A 16047-nucleotide genomic window follows, 5' to 3' on the forward strand; every position below is an offset into this window, starting at 1 on the left:
CTCCCTTCTGTCCTAACTCCCGGCCGCATGTTGCCCTCTTCCTTTCCCCACTGGCTGAGGTACTAGGAAGGTACAGCCTTCCCGAACCACCTACCCATATGCCCCCTTGAACCTACTGTTTTACCCCAAAGTTCAGAAGTTCAGGCTTGTGCAGACCTTTGTCTGTTTCAGGAGCCAAACTGTCTGGGGCCGGCAAGGAACCTGCTGCCCAAAGTCAGCAGAGGCGTTAAGACCCATTTCAAAGACGTTAACACCCATGAAATTGTTTGAAAAGACATTAGCACACATCTTTCCTCTCACCCATTGCCTCTGGAAGTTACTTTAAAGAAGCAAAAAATGTCTGAAAAAGGAGGCAGCTCGAACAGATTTTTATCACCACATCCTGCACATATCAAGTGAAATCAGAAAGAGGGAGGTGCAGTCCACAAACCAATAAGCAAATTAACCCTCACAGTGAAAGAGTCAACGTCTTGGCTTTGGGGAAGAGGGGGAATGGCAGCTGGGGAAGAGCTCATTAACACCGGCAAAATTAGTGAACCTATCAATGAAATGAGGAAGATCACCTGCACGACAGGAGGGCACAGGTTAGAGGTAGGGGGACACCGGCCCTCTGCGGCTACAGCTGAGCTGACAACACCCAACAGACACATGAGCAGGCACAAATCACAGCAAAAGAAAGTTAACTTCGTTAAAAGCTCTGGTTGGGTGTAAATCCAGCCTGGGTGCAGAACTCGACTGCAGCAGAATTGGGGCAGGAGGGGCAGATCAACAGCTCAGCTCTGCTCCACCCTGCACTCAGCATCGGCAGGTTGGCCATGGAGGGTCCTGAATCCACACTAGTTTCAAGCTAAGGCATTGTCACCACTTGAGCAGCCACCCCTTGAGCTGTAGCAACCAGCTGGATTCATGTATTGCTACTACATCAAACGTGAGGCAAAGCACGGCCTAAAAGCCCTTCCAGCTGAGTTTAAACTAACCAATCTCATGTGGTACCTGTTGGGGCAGCAGCTCAGCAGGCTCTGCTCACCCAGTGTTCCTCACCCTGCCTGCATCAAGGAGGGTTTAAGGTTCACACACCTGTACTGGAATCGGCACTGACTTAAGTGGGCTACTGTGAAACCTGGAGGAATCCGGGACCTCACAAGGGCCAACCAGGGGAACCCAGCTCCCCACCAAGACAGCAGAGCCACAGTCCACCCTTTCCTCTCTGTATCTCCTGGCCTCTGGGCTTTGCCTCTTTTCGCCTCTTTGCAAGGTCGTTAGGTTTGACAAAGTTATCTTGTCTGTTGGACCGAACTGCTTTTTCTCAGGGTTGATCGACTTGTGTCATGCAAATTACCCAGGGTGGAGGTAAACCAAGAAAAGGGGCACTCAGATGGTTCCTTTTATGTTTCACAGATCATTTGCATCCTTATTCTCTGCCTTTAGGGCAACTCTCAGTTGACTGAACACCTGCTTTTAGCTACCGGGAAGCACATAACAAACCTCCTTCTCCACCCACCCCCAATTCACACCCCTTCCAAGTACTTAACTGGTGTCACTGAGGCTTGCAAAACCCTCCTCACTTCAGGCAGGCTGCTCATTTTATCTTGGTTAAGATTGAGATGACGACAGTCTTCTGCTTACCATGTCCCAGAATCCCAAAGCATCCCAGCTCAAGGAAATCTCAAACTCAAAGAAAGCAGAGAGCCTCACACCAGGCCACCAGCTCGGTGGCTTCGCATCTACGAGCCCTGAATACTCTTGCTGATGTCCACGGTGTCAGCCCAGCACAAAAATGCTTCAATAAAAAGGAGTGATAGAGAAAGAAAGCCAGATGGAGAGAACCTAATTGTGAAAAACCCAGAGAGACATCCAGCAGCCAAGTAAAAATGAAGCTGTTCCCTGGGAATCACTGATACTGCAAAAAGCATCCCCCCTTCTTAGACACAGCCCTTGGATCTCCTGTTAAATTGCTCATCCTCAACATTAATTCTCATGGCAAGTCCAAAGAATCAGTTTATTCCTGCCCTTCAACTCCAAATAATCAGTTTATTCCTGCTCTCTGGATGGAGAATCGAGGGACAGATTCAGAGCAGAAAGACCAGTGACAGAAGCAAGCATCAGATACAAGGGCACCGTGAGTCCCTGCAACATCTTCTGGCCCCCAGGGCAGACAGATGGAAGGCAGGAGATGCATGTGTCAGGCACAGGCAAGGGGCAGTGACCACATCATTTCACTGTGACAGTTTCCCTTGCTATAAAAAGAAGAGATTCCTCTCTCCAGGGTGGCAATGAAAACACTCTAATTGTTAGTAATACAGAAAAGCTAAAGTAAATTGCAGAGAAAACACTAAATAAATGAAGAATAACACACACACATTCCCTTTGCCCACTTAAAACTAAACAAAAGTGATGTACTACAGCAAATTATATTTGTTCCTTGACTTAAAAGTGACAATCTTAGCGATGAACCATCAACATCAATTCCTCTTTCTGAACAGACTGCCCTCAGAGCACATATTGAGGACAGAAGTACAAGCATACAAAAAAACTTCCAGAGTTACCTCTGCTGAGGTACAACACCTTGTACATCTAAATTTCAACCAGTGTGGGTATTTATCCTCACTGCAGCAGGGATCAGCCAGCACAGGCTGAGCACTCCGCAAACACAAGCAGAAAACAATGTTTCCGTCCCTCAAAGAACTAGGAGGGGAAGCGGAGGAGGTGGCCTAGCAGAGTCAGGCAGATATCTGTGGGGGGATTTCCCCTGGCTGGGAGATGCAGTGATGTACTCTGGACGGAGATTATAATCTACACAGACCTGGCATGCAGGTCCCAGCTCTCCACAGAACCACACCTGGGGGATGCTGCACCTTAGCCAAGGTACCAGGATGGGGATGATGCTCCCATGTGAGGCTCCCATGGGGAGATGGGTTACATTGTTCCAAACCTTCCTGTGGCTGAAAAGCCACAAGCCACATCACTCAAAATGCCAAAGAGCAGAGCAGCTCCAGGGCTGGTTCCCAGGAGGTTACAGTGCAGCCCAAGCTGCGCCAGTGGGTCTTAGTGCAGCGGCTCCTGGGGCTGGAACAAACTCCTGAGGCTGGAATCATCTTGCTGATTCTCACAGTGGCTGCAACAGCCAGTGTGAGATGACCCAGTTGGACTGAAACATCCTGAGCAATCATACCCTATCCTTCAGGAATGTACGTATGCTGCCCGTCAGGGTGTATAAATGCTGAGAGCAGGCTCAGACAAGTGGCTCACAGATTTAAGCTGTGTCCAAACCTTGAAGAAAATTTAAGGGCAGCTTAGGAGAGGCCAAGCTTTCATGCAGTGGCTTTGGACACCCCAAGCCACAAGCAAGCTCCCTGAACTCCAGTCTGCCTACACAGGGAACAGACATTACACATGCCTTGCAGACCCTACATCCAAACCAGCTGCCCCAGCTGTGCTGACAGTGCAGAGAAACAGGTATTGTAGGGAATGATTCAATCCATTCAGATACCTACAGCAGGTCAGGGTCAGGCACTTCCTAAAAATACCCATTTCCCTCCAGTGACTGTAAAGGGTGAACTGGGGGGGGCAAAAGTGTATCAGTAGCAGGTAATTGCAGCAGAGTTCTCTAAACCCACAGGAGTAAAGTCCCCTGCTGTGAAGCCCAAATACAGCCAGAAACAAGGTCTGTGTGATGCACAAACCTCAACATATTCCAGATAGTCTCCAGCCCTTCTGAGACTCCCATGCACAACAGCAGTCTACAATCCTCCCATCAGCCCTGAAGAGGCAAAATACAGGGAAATCTGTACCAAAAGGAAATCTGGAGGATCAACAGAAGAGGTCTCACCCAGAAGGTGCAGGGAAGACCAGGAGGGCTTCTATCTCCAGGCTTATGAGAGCTGAAAGACATCACCACTCACCTCATTTCCCAGGAAACCCTGGCAGGATCTGACCTCCCTTTGACATGCTCCTCCCTTCTTTTTGCAGTCAACCAAGACCTAAATGACATTACAACAAAAGAAATGTCAGCAAGCTCAATCTTGTCCCCTCTCTCCAACCAAAAAACTTCAATTTCCTTATTTTTTCAACATAAGGCTGCACTGGAAACCAGTTACATATAAACTGCAGCTTGTATATATTTAAGTATTTATAAATCTACTTAATATATATTACCTATTTAAATATATGCATAGATACATACATATATATAAAAATATATAAATTGGTGAAGGGGCATGGCCCCATGGGAGTGCTTGAAGCAGCAGCACATTCCTCTGCAGCCACCAGAGTTCAGGTATCAGTGATGGAGCCCTACAGCTTGTCCCATGCTGGACATCCACGATGACCCAGCAATGTGGTGTAAAAATGAGCATGACGAGGTCCTCCTGAGATGTTCACTGCCAGCTCCAGAGCAATCCCTCAAACACTCCTAAGTAGTGGGAGGAAACACAGACAGAAGTGCCAGGGAGCCTGGGTGGCCCAGAGCTGTGAGGAAAAGGGATGGAGGCAGCAGACTCCAGCTCCATGACCCAGACTATCCCACTGTCATCATGGAGAGGACATGGCCTTTTCCTCGTGGTGACCTCCAGACATTTCTGACCCCCCTCATTACAGCCCAAGGGTCACACAGGACAGCCAGGTGGACATCAGGCTGTTCAGGTTCTCAGTGCTCTGCTGGGTGGCGGTCCTTGCAGACTGTTTTCTGCCACTATCCAAGTCTCCATCCTCTCCTTCTCAGGCCACAGAGCCCTTGTTGGCACAGCCATAAATCACAGACCCATATATCAAACAGCTTTCTATAGCACAGGCTGCTGGCAGCTTGAGTTTGAGGCAGAGCAGGGAAGGGGACCTTTATTACCATCAAAATCGCCTCATCACTCAGCCTACTCAACCCAGCCACATTTGCACTGCTAAATTTGGGAGAGTATGAGAAGCATTCCCTCATAATGGGAGGTGGGGGAGGGACAAGCCGGCTTCTGGCCTTCTTTAACTGCCTGCCAAGTGCTCTGTAATTCAAAGTCCATGTCAGGGAAGCCACCCCTAGAGCTGCACAGCAATGGCCCAGACCCAGCAAACCTGGAGATCTGTGCCTTAACCCCTTCCAGTCAGCGTCTGAGCTTGCCTATTTTAAGTAAATGACTGAGTCAGGCCTTGGGAAACAGCTCCCACTTAAATAACAGGTATCCAGGAGGTCTGTGAGGGGAATTCTGAACACCTCCACACATCAGCTTCAGACAGTGAGTTTGAAGACCCTGCCCTGAAGGGATGCAGTGCTCAGCCTCCTACCAGCTAGCAGCAATCCTCAGCTTCAAACTGTCTTAAGGAGCTGTGAATGACTATTTTTGGGTGCAAAATAGATGAACTACTCAGTAAAGACAGCATCAATAGCTGCAGCAGGAAGGGGTCACCATCCCTGTCAGCATCTAGAAGCATTACCCTGACCTGCAGCACAGGTACCTATAAACAGTTATCACCAGGCTTTGCTTTTCAGATCATAGAAGCAAATTAAACCTCTCTGTCCTTGTTACTGGCAGGTACAGGAAGGAAACGCAGGTTACAGTAACCTTTCCGGGCCTGTTCTCCATAAACACCATCAGCACCTGCACCCTTCTGCAGATGCCCAGAGAAATCTGCCCCTGGAAACACAAGCCATGGAACATCTGGGGGGGTGTTGCAGCCCACACCCAACAAATAAACATGTTAATTAATCCCAGAGGGTGCCAAGTCCGGTGGTGTACATGGTGACCCAGAAATTTTCCCCAGCATCCACACTGAGACATTCGAGGGAGCTTTTGAGGAATCCAGGCATGAGCCTGGGCAAGCGGCCGGAGACATTTCCCAAGCAATTCACATGCACACCAAAAAAAACCAGGCTTGTTTTCCGTAGAAATGGGCATCAAACGTTCTGACATCAAGAAGGATGATTAAAGACAGCTGAGTTGCAGGAAAGATTAAAAGAACTAAATATGCCCAACCTGGCTAAGCAATGAGTAAGAGGAGACGTGATAAAAGACTCCAGGCATCTGAATGAAGGGAGTGGTGTGGCATTAAAGGACTGAATAAAATATCTTTCTGAGAAATGGATCCATCAACGATCTCTCAAGAGATAAGGTACAAGCCTCATTTTTTAGTCATTTATAAAACCGGTCGCCAGAACTGAGGTTTTTGAGGAGAAATCCACATTGCCCCGAAGGGAACATACACCAAAGCTTTTTATCTCTGCCATGGGGTGCTGCAAACAAGGAGCTCGATGCCACCAGGGAGCACAGGAAACTTGGGAAGGGGTAAGCGTTTCATAACACCTCACCCAAGAAGCAGAGATATGCCTTTTCACTGTAAAATTAAAATTTTTATATATATTTGATTTTTCACTCCTTATTTTTAATTCAGCAGCCTTAGTCCATAATGTTTCAGGTTTAGAAAAAAAAAAAAGAAGTGGAAAGGGGGAAAAAAAAAAAAAAGAAGGAAATAACCACCAACCTTTTAAAAATTAACAGGTCTGGGGATCTTACAAGTACTAGTTTTTTTTCCCCACAATAATTAAAGCTACATGGCATGGTACCAAGAAGGCAAGAGCCTGGACTGAGCTGGGCAGTGGTGATCCTGGCGACTGCCAGCCCAGAAGCTCTCTAGGCACAGCGAGACACAGCACACACATGGGCAAGGTGACAAAATCCTGGGAAGTTTTTCAATGCCTGGCTCTGATGAGATCATACCCTTCAGTGAAAGTATCTTCTGACCCTCTGAAACCCAGGGACCTGATACACCTTATAAAGATCAGAAGTGAGCCCTAAGGCCTGAGTAAACCACCCAGGAAGAGAGATAAACCTGTTATGCTGGCTTTGCCCCAAAAAGCCATGTAATGCACACCTATCAACTCCGTGAAGCCCAAGCAGTGGATTCTGTGTAATTTCACACGATGTCCAGCCACATGAGAGTCTTCTGAACATGCCCCCCTGGCACAGAGGGGTGCACCCAAGAGAAGGAGCTTGACCTGGCCAAAACTATTTACTGAATGCAGACATATGCACGGTGAGGTTTCTACCAACACCAGCTTATCAGTTCATCTAATGTGCTGGGGGACTGCAATTAACCCCAAAATGTTCTTTCAGGTGCTTCTGCCTCGATATTGCTGATGCAACTCAGCCACAAGGTATGATTTACAAAGCTCAGCGGTATCCCACATTTGGGTACCTAGAGACTTCTTCCCCAGTTGTGAAAAGCCAGAAGACACTTGCCAGTGGTGTAATTTTAAATCACAGTTAAATTCACACAATGGTCACATATCCTGTCTCAGCTGCCCCTGGCTCCCCTAACCCGGTGAGCCAAGTCAGGGCAGTCAAATCGAAGAAGAAACTAGATAGGAAAAAAAACCACAAAGGTAAGTAATTTTCTTCTAATTAATTCCCTAAACCAGTTCAGTGGGGCTCAGGCAAGTCCCAGAAATCTTTCCCCTTTTGGCATCAGCGAGATCAGCTGAACTGCAACATGTGACTGCAATCCAAGGCAACCTTTGTTTGCAAGACCAAGACAGGATCTTTTTAATTTTATTTTTTCCCCCTTTCCCACAGCAACCTCTTAAGTTGCCTTTCTCCATGGGAACAGGAGATCCACGATTAACTGACCAGTGAGTTTTATTGCAGAGTTGAAACAGGATGTTCACAGAGGATTTTATTGTGAGTTTTTTAGTAAGTGGGACATTTTAGTAGGCAGTGTATCTTCTTGCTTTATGCATGCTTGTTTCTTTGGGAGGCTGAAGTACAAAACCAGGCTGCCAGATTCATTTATATACTGAAGAAACATTATTTTGTTCTACCCAATTATAAAAAGAAAACATAAAAAGACCTGTTCAAAGTGGAGGAAACTCTGCTCCTTACGTTTGGGATGAAAAGGGAAAATTAAAACATCTAAGATAGATTATTATAACCTTCCATCAAACCTCCATCTTCCCATAGAACCAGCAGCTTCCATCACTGTAGCAACACTGATGCTGGAGATTACCTGGCTCAGGGTATCACTGTCACACAGAATTAAAGGTTTGCAGGCTGTATTTGGACAACTCCCTCCTTTCCTTTTGATGTTAATTTTGGGTATGCCTGCTCAGGCCATGACTGCAGTTTTACTCTGCTCTCATGCATTCAGACTGACAGCCAGACCTGGCAGCCCTCACAGCAGGTGTGGCAGGAGGGCACAGACAGCCCCTCTCTGACCCACAACTCATCCTTCCAGGAACAACTCTGGAGTCTGAAGAAGGGAATGTAAAATTTTGACTTGTGCAATTCCCACTGGAGGGAGCAAAGGTTATTTTTTCCTCACTCAGAAAGTTAATAGGAAACAACTCTCTCCCAAAACACAGATTAGTTTCTACTCAGAAGAGTGGACTGGGGACAGTCCACACGTAAAAAAAATAAAAATGCAGAGAGCTCCCACAGGATGAGCCCCAGAAGGAAGCTGTGTGCTGGGAAGCAGCCAGTTCTCCATGTCCTTCCCAAGAAATGCATTTCTCATCCTGACACACACATTTTGGTACACCCACTCCCACTCAGCAGAGCCTTTGCCGGTATCCATTTTCCCTGGATATTTTACAAATGCTTATCCAGAGCCTCCCATTCTCACTCTCTCACATGGCAGTAACTACTATTCTATTTTTGCTCCAGTTTTGAAAAGGTGCAAGAGAGAAATGAGTGTTTTTCAGGTTTCAGAAAGATGGGCGCCTCTGTCTGTGCTGGCAGCCACTCCTTTGCTGAGGGAGAAGGGATGCACTTGCCCGTGCACAAAGCTCTTGGAGAGGGAATGGGGCGGGATGTAAGTGCCTGGCTGCTGCTGGTAGTCTGGAAAGAGTTACTGCTGGGCTGGGGTGAAGAATGCAAGTGACGCAGCAGCATCCTGCGGGGAGAGAAGGGAAAATGTAAAAAAAATTAAAAAAAAACCCTTACAAAACCTCCAGCTCTTTGGCTGAGGTTCAGGATGACTACACTTTTACTGTAAGTGTTTGGTAACTCAGAGTCACATAACCCTCTCTGCCCACTTGGGGCCACGAGATGCAGCTTACAAGCTACAAGAAATGCTTCACACACACACACACACACGCCCGGCCGAATCCCTGTCCAAGGGAGGACAAAAAGCCTTTAACAAATTAAGCTGCATTTCCCATTTAAGCAGAGCTCCATCGCTATTTATTTAACAATTTTAAAGTGTTATTTTAGCCTTCCTGGTTTGTGTGTGTTGAGAGATTGTTCCTGGGACAGGAGCCAAAGTTGCTTAGAGCAACCCGGCAGCCAGAGAGAGAGGGAAAAGCAGGATAGAAGAGAGGAGGAGGAAGATGCCAGAGCAAGGCTTCACTGTGCTCACAGCAGCCCCCAGCCACAGAGCTGGAGGGAGGTGAATAGAAAACTGAGGACAATGATGGAGAAAAAGAGCTGGGGTGGAGAGCTGTGTGTGCTCTGTCACCATTCGGTGGCTGTTGAGGCTCCCTGCTTTCAGCACCCTGAGCAAGCACGTGGGGAGATGAGCAGGGGAAAGCAAAGCTATGGCAGTCCTGCACACACACCAGCATCCACCCTAGGTGGTGGAGCTTTCTGAAGATACCATCCAGGCGAGGTGCTGATCCTACCTGAGAGATGCTCTTACAGGAAAACTGACCAGAGGATGGATGACCCACTTGGGCACAAACACCTGCTCAGAATGCCCTGCAGTACCAACAGCCCTGGGACAAATGCATCAAGGAAAAAACAACAACATTAAACAGCTCCTGTGGGTATCAGACAAGTCCCACTCGGTTCTGCATCCTACTCCTCCCGCCATGACTGTACTTCCAGGTTGGCTTCCAATAACATATCTTTGCATGAAGTACTAGTCCTGTGAAGCCAAGATTTCATCCTTACATATAATTACATTCACCACTGTTATTAACATAACAGATCTGTTCCTTGAAAAGGGACTTCTAAAGAGGAAGTTAGTTGTTATTAGTTTGTCTTCCTTAAAAACACTTTAAAAATCCTTTTTGTCAATGTCTTTGCAGTCCTCCCTTTTACTAAACTGTCCTCTGAAGTCCGGCATTTGCCAGACTCTGCATTTCCTCACTTAGAGTCGATGCTGTTGAGTCACCTTTACGGCACCCTGGGGTTTCAGGAATGCAGCTTGGAGCCTTCAGCATCACCCAAACCACCCACTGTGTTTTGCAGAAGATGGGTTTTCTGTGTATCCAAAGACAAATCCCTGAGATGCCACTACAACTTGGCTGACTGAAGAGCTCTGCCACTCCACTGTCAGCAGTCCTGCTGCCACACCAGCTCTGCCACCAGCAAGCTTCATGCGGTGGTCACTCCTTCATCTGGTGATATTATATGGAACTGTCTGGGAATTTGACTTTTTCCCAGAGTAAGCCAGCCTGTCAGCCTTGAAAAGGCAATGAATAGCAAACTACTTGTTCTCTTCTTCACTTTCTCTGTACCCTTTTTAAGACAAATTACCATGCCTCTTTTATTTTTTAAGCAACTTAGATCAACACAAGTCAGGTTCAGTGCCAGCACGTCAAACATGTCACAAACAAGCACAGTAAGCTTTTTTTTTCAGGGGAATTTTAGCATCAAGAAGACTGGAACTGAAGCCTAGATCTTCCTAGCAAGGTTCACATCTATATCCTCCAAGACTGTGGACACAGACGCTATGCTCTGAGCTGTGCAAGGACACAGCAAGGCAAGGGAATCCTGCAAACCACAGGGGAAAGCTCTGCAGCCTACAAAAAGTCAACCAGGCGTATCCTGTAGGTCTGCCTATCTATGATCTTCCTCTTCAAGGCACTTCTATATCCTCCAGTGATTTCAAAACCCAGCACACACTGTTTCAGCTTTGATGCTCTGTGTTCTCATTATCAACCAACCAATACCAGAATATCCTTTCTTCTTGCAGTAAACCCCCTTTTTTCCCTAGGGGTAGAGCTGGTCAGACAGAACAGACCAGGCATTTAGCGTTTCATCATAAACCTACGTCTCAGCTTGAATCACCAAGGCTTGCACAGCTCCAGCACATTCCCATCGGCTGCCAACACCAGCCTGGTAACATCCCCATCAGGGAGCAGTTGCAGGGGTATTTGGTTTAGCATCCACAGCAGAGGAAATCATCAGCTTACATCACAGCACAGAGTGACCAATTTGTGGTCAACCAAACTACTCCCAAGAGCCAAAAAGCCAAGTGCAATGCAGTAATGACAGAAATTTGGATTCAGAACATCAGGAGGCACTGAGACACTCAGCCTCAGCAGGACTGACAGGGGTAGAAGCCATGCCAAAATCTGGATGCAAGGACTGCAGAAATGCTGGGCCAGGAGGGAAGTCAAACAGCCTCCAAGCCCTGAACCCTCTCTTGGCTTGTCTTTGTGGTGCTCTCCAAGGCAACACCAGCACAGCCCTGCCAAGAGCAAGCAGGACTCAGCTGCAGTTCCCAGCGACGAGCAGCACTTGCCCCACCACCCGGGAAGGGCTGCTGTGCTGCTAACAAAGAGGTTTCTAATGCTTTTTGGGTCAGCTCCAGCATCACTCATTCTCCTTCACCACCACCACCAGGAGCTGGAACCTTCACTTTGTGAAATGCCAGCCTACCCCGCTGCTACCAGGCATGACGGAGGCGATGCACTGGAAGACTGTGCCTGGAGAAGCAATTCCCTGTACACAGTTTTTGTTTAGTCTTCTCTTCAGACATGGAGAGACATCGTGTGCTGCACTCTTCACATCACCTTCCTGGATGTCTCACATCTACTGTGTTCCCTTTAAGTCTCAACTCTACCAGGTGCTCACAATCCCAGTTCCTCTCCTTGCCCTCCTTCCTCCTGCATGCCATCTGTTGTCCAGGCAAACTTGTGTGGCCATACTTTGAAATAAATTTGGAAACACTTCAGCTTTTTCTATACTAAGAGAAGTTCCTTGTCCCAGCTCACAGTGTGGACACAAGCTGTGGCTACACAACTGACCACACAATGAGCTGCAGCACAGGCAACACCAGGAGAGCAGAGAAACTTAGCCCCAAAACTACTGCTGAAGCATCCCATCAAACCATGGCTTGACACCTGTGGGCTGCTGGGTTTTTTTTCCCTAGGTGTAACCCATGCAAATCTTCCAGCTATTCCTCCTAAGTAAATTTTCCCAAACAGAAGCTTCATCTTCCCAAGCTGCCTGCTTTCATATTTAAAATAGAGGGGCTGAGACTGGATGCTGTGTTTCAAACAGGGTTTTTTATAGGACAACAAAGATTGAAGAGCTGGAATTATTACCTTTGCCATTTTTCTCTGGGCTATTAAAGATCTGCCTGTCTTGTAACAGCATCTGACTGCAATTAACAACCAGCTTGTGAAATTCACTGCATCTCATAGATCCCTTTCCGAAGTTAACCTGCTCATTTTGAGAGTTACTGCACATTTTGGGTATGTGCATCTGTTTTCCAAGAGTGCTGCTTTGCACTTGTCTTTATTGAATTTGTTTTTCTTATCTTTAAACTTGCAGCTCATTAAGGCAACTGTAAGAGAAGATGTTACCACCTGAAGTACCTGCAACGTCCCTGGTTGCATTTCATCTTCTGTATTATCTGCAGTCTACCATCTAATCTGCTACTGACCCCGAAAATGCCCTCCTGATCCAACAGAGAACTATTTCTTTTAGCTACTTAAGTACCTACTTATAATGATTTCATCTTCAGCACATTTCCTGAGTTTGTTTACTGAGCTGTCGGGACTTCCTCAAAGGAACTACTCTACAACTTTCTGCACTTCTTTGGTAAAGTCACTAAAATACCAGACTTGGTATGAGATTGCCTAGTAGTTCTGCAGGCTCTCCATCCTTCAGGAGAACTTGGCACACCAGGAGGTATCAGAGCTAAGGGCTGGCAACTCAAGACAATACGAGTTCTAAAGTTACTTGAAATTTTCTTTAAAGTCAGGTGAAGCAAATCATCCATTCCCCATTTAGCATCAGCATCACAGTTTTTCAAGTCTTACCTAACCAGCTCCCCATTGCTATTTCCCTTGACTGAGCTAAGATTTCAGGGCTGCAGGCACTTACAAAGAAAAGCTCATGCCCAACGGGTTAAGACTTGTTATTTTCATTAACTTTAAATCATAAATATGATTTCCACTTGAAAAGGGAACACTTCATTTAACAGACACAGAGGCTCTGATGGGTAATGCAGGGTTTTGAAGGAAATTTAAAATAAAAGGAAGCAAGGGGAAAAGGAAAAATAACACTTCCAGAAAGTTTTCCGAAGGAAATGAGTAACCACTTATTATTAAATGATAAATCACAGTCCTTGGGGAGTGGCATTGTCTGTGGTCTATTTTTAAAGAGAAAATACCTCTGTCACTGGCACAAGGGCTATATGGGATATGTCTGTGGACAGTGGGAGTGTTCATTGGGAGCCATCATCTCAATGCTGCTATTCCCATCACTTATCCGCAACAAAAACAGGATGAAAAGAACAAGGCTTAGAGAAAAGCAAAAATGCATCCAGGGCAACAAACAAGGGCTACTGTTCTCCATGGATGGAAGGCGGGAGGAAACACCAGAGACCAAGTGGAGGCTGAGTGTAGTCTTAAGCTTTGCTTGTTTTCCATGTGTGAGGGATGCACATGAAGCCACCAGGAAGCAAATCTGTGCTGACCCCAATGTCTCTATAGGGAATCAGGTGACCTAGCATCCTCTTTGTCCCCAAGATGGGAATACATTACGCACACAGCCACAAGAAACCTCTGGGCCTCTTTTCCCCAGGGGTTGCCACCAACACAGAGTTTTCTGGGGAAGCACCTGATGCTGCAGCACCACTGATGCTGACAGTTCAGAGGTGTAATTAGCCTCATTTTATGCTGATAAATGAGTCACAAATTCCTGTGGCAAAGTGACTTGCCAGCTGGGAAGAGGCACGAAGTGTCAAGGGAAGGGAAGCAAGGGACAGCAGAGCTGGCTGGAGGCTCAGCTGTAAGCGCAGCCTCAAAACCAAATCAGAGGGACCACGAGCTCCCAGACCCAGCCATCAGGCAGCGAGACTCCCTGCACACCGCTGGAGGGAGCGTTCCTGGCATCCTATGCCAAGCCCAACTCTCCCAAGTCCCAGCCAAGCACTGCCGAGCCCAAGCCACAGGGTTCAGCTGCAGACCCGTGTTTCCAACCCACTCGTGCGCTCAACCCACCCTGTCCCAACACCACACACCCCCACAAACTTTCCAGACTGCAACAGTAACAAGCACAAACCTATGGCCAATGTGCTGAAATACCATGCACTATGCCTAATTTTACCATGAGGGTGACCAAGCTTGCTCAGGAAGATTGTGGAGTCCCCATCTGTGGAGATATGCAAAAGCCATCTGGACATGGTCCTGGGCAACTGGCTGTAGCTACCTACCACCTGCACAGGTCCCTTCCAGCTTCAACCATCCTGTGACTTTTTATTGCAAAGCCAACTGCATCGCAATCCTTCGCCTTCACTACCCGCAAAAAAGACTGTAATTTTTCATCTTCTCAACTATTTCTGACATTCTTTCCATAGATGAGGTTTAAGCCTTTCCCCCCCTTCCTTTTAATAGGAACACAACCCCACAGTTCACAGCAGATTATAAAACATGCACACACACATCACTCTTCCAAAGCAGCATTTGAAGGTGTTTGATTTTTTTTTTTTTCTACTACCCATAAACCACCACCCTGCTGGTCTCATTCATTGTGTGGCATTTTGCAATGAAGCATAAAAATGGTATTAATCATAGCTCTGAAAAAACACAAACTTCTTCTCTGAGGTTTGAAATACCCATTTGGAAGAAAAACTTCCAGGAGCCAGAAGGACTGACAGAGTTGGAGACTCAAGTCCTTGTTTGCACAGGCCAAGTGTATCCCAATATATCCTTTGGACAGTTGCCCCAGGCCAGAGTTATAATACTTTATTCTTCAGTTCAAGTAGCAAGAAGGAGATTTGGTACAAAATCAGGACAAATACCTAAAGAGAATAGGGAGGAAAATGTGTGGTAAATCTAATGGGAGGCCTGAGCTCTAGCTACAGCTTTGGTGAGAGTGTCTGAAGCCTCAGCTGCCTCTCATCTCCAGGATGTCGCAGCCAGAAAGACCAGATAAGGGTACCCATATCTCACAGGCAGCACCTGAGCATCATGTACTGTGTGCTGGCACTCACCCATGGCATGGTGTTGCTTCAGCCACAGGCAGAAGCACAGAGATCTGCAAAGGCTATGCCAAAAAATAAAGACCACTATCATCTCTATGTTTTCTGGCCAAACACCACTGGAGAAAATTACCTTTGACATAAATCAAGCTCTTTGTCCACCTCTGTAGATTCAGTGCTTCTCATAGAAGGGGAGCTTCTGTCAAAGATGGATTCAGGAAAAAACATGAAGCTCTTTTTTAAGATAGATGCTTTAGCAGAGATTTGCCAAAGGCTTTGGAATTCCTCGGCTTCAGTGGTAAAACATTAATAATTTAAACACCTTCTTTTAAATTAGGAAGGGCACTATAAGAAACTATTGAAAGAGAAAAACCATCAAGCTTGTCACTACCTCCAACTCAAATACTGACATTTTCTCTCAAACCTCAAAAGTAGTTTCACCAACCTGGCAAATGAGAAATTTACATTTTTCTTACCTATCCTTCCCTCACATTTTCTCCTCTGCCATTAATCATCCAGGGAAAGCAGCTGACCACAAGGACAGGGCACACTGATCATACTGGTACAGAAAGCCCCAGGATGCTGTAATCGGGGGCAGGGGTAGTGCAAACAGTTGTAAAATGTTTCACAGGGCATGGCAAACATTTAGTGTTTACTGTTATATTAGTGGGATGGGATGGAATGGGATGGGATGGGATAGGATAGGATAGGATAGGAGGAAAGGATCTACAACCATCATCCTAGTTCAACTGCAACTACTTTGTGTTACAAGAGCAAGACAGCGGGAGAGAGAAAATAATCAATTATTTTCTCTTCTTTTTAATCAATAATCCCAGACTCTTGTGCACGGTGAAGTTCCCTGCTTATTCAAAGCCTGTATGCCTCTGCCTGTCTTGGTTACCAATACCTTCC

The 16047-nt window shown here is 46.6% G+C and overlaps 1 long non-coding RNA gene across 1 annotated transcript in view; it reads right to left on the bottom strand.

The window, feature by feature from the left end:
* The window catches only part of LOC108449593, a 75598-nt gene that overhangs the window by 49772 nt on the left and 9779 nt on the right, over positions 1–16047 (bottom strand). The window contains exon 2 of the long non-coding RNA XR_001865815.1: positions 3903–3980. This is a non-coding gene — a long non-coding RNA (uncharacterized LOC108449593). The remainder of the gene's footprint in view (positions 1–3902; positions 3981–16047) is intronic.

Source organism: Corvus brachyrhynchos, unplaced genomic scaffold (assembly GCF_000691975.1).
Source record: "Corvus brachyrhynchos isolate BGI_N302 unplaced genomic scaffold, ASM69197v1 scaffold28, whole genome shotgun sequence".
In the NCBI taxonomy this organism is placed as follows: Eukaryota; Metazoa; Chordata; class Aves; order Passeriformes; family Corvidae; genus Corvus; species Corvus brachyrhynchos.